This window comes from Cyprinodon variegatus, unplaced genomic scaffold, assembly GCF_000732505.1.
Source record: "Cyprinodon variegatus isolate N-32 unplaced genomic scaffold, C_variegatus-1.0 Scaffold867, whole genome shotgun sequence".
NCBI lineage: Eukaryota > Metazoa > Chordata > Actinopteri > Cyprinodontiformes > Cyprinodontidae > Cyprinodon > Cyprinodon variegatus.
Window position 1 is genome coordinate 179,184 of NW_015151320.1, and position 1,168 is coordinate 180,351.

Sequence of the window (1,168 nt, forward strand, 5' to 3'; positions counted from 1 at the left end):
ACCAGAGTATTTTTTAACACAAGTATCTGTACTTTTACTCAAGTACGGAAAGTGAGTACTTTTGCCATCTCTGGTGAGCAGGTAGATCGCATCAGAACGTCGGGTCACATAGTGTGAGAACAAACATCGTGAGCTTTTAAACCTTGCGGTTTCGTTGTACACTGTAAGCTGTAGCTGCGTGCAATGATTGAAAAATGGCACAGTGTACGCTCACTTTCAGGGAGAACATGCAAACTCTGTCGAAAGACCCCGGGCAAGGAGTCAAACCCATAACCTTCTTGCTGCAAGGCGGCATTTCTACCCACTGTGCCACTGAGCTGCTGTTACCATCAGTTATAAAACTGAGAAAATTAAGTCTAAGGAAGTTATCATCTAGAATTGTAGAAAAATGTTCCTGTAATAGTGTAGTGCATTAAAACTTCTGGCCTTAACATTTTTTTTCTTTATTACTTTTACTTTTATACTTCAAGTGGTTTTAAAAATAGTACTAAGCTAAAAAAGCTTAAGATGATCCTTTAACTTCTACAAAAGTGTTTTTAAACAGTAGGATTTCTACTTGGGTAATAAATAAATTTGTCAGCTCTGCAAATTAGCAGCCTCATTTCTGTATGCCGTGTTTTTTAAATGCAATTGTTTCTGTGTCCAGAGAAGGGCGCTGCTGAGCAGGTTGTGATTAGTGGGATCCTGCCCATCCTGGCCCTGTCTCTGAGAAGCCGAGGTCCTCTGACTTTGCTGACTGCAAAACTGGTGGCTGAGCTTGCCAAAGAATGTAGGTCGCTCACACAGACGTCAACATCCCTCAATGACTGAAGGAAGCCATACTTTCTGTTTACTGAGGCTTCTTGTTTCCTCAGCTGTGGTTCGTAAAGGTTTCGGCGACGCAGGCTTGGTTACAGCCCTGATGTCGGTTCTGACCAGCACAAATGAAGAGCTGCTGATCTATGCAGCCAAAGCCATCTCACGCATGTCTTATGACAGCTGTAAGTCAAATCAGATCAATAATCACCAGGCAGCTTTTCTCTTTTATTTTACATCTCCTAATGCAGGAGATTACAAAGTGTGATGAAAAAACAGTCTATAACATATAACATACATTTCAGCATTAAACAACATTATTTGGTTTTCATTTTTTTGCTTAGAGGGGAATAGTCTCATTATATGAACTCAA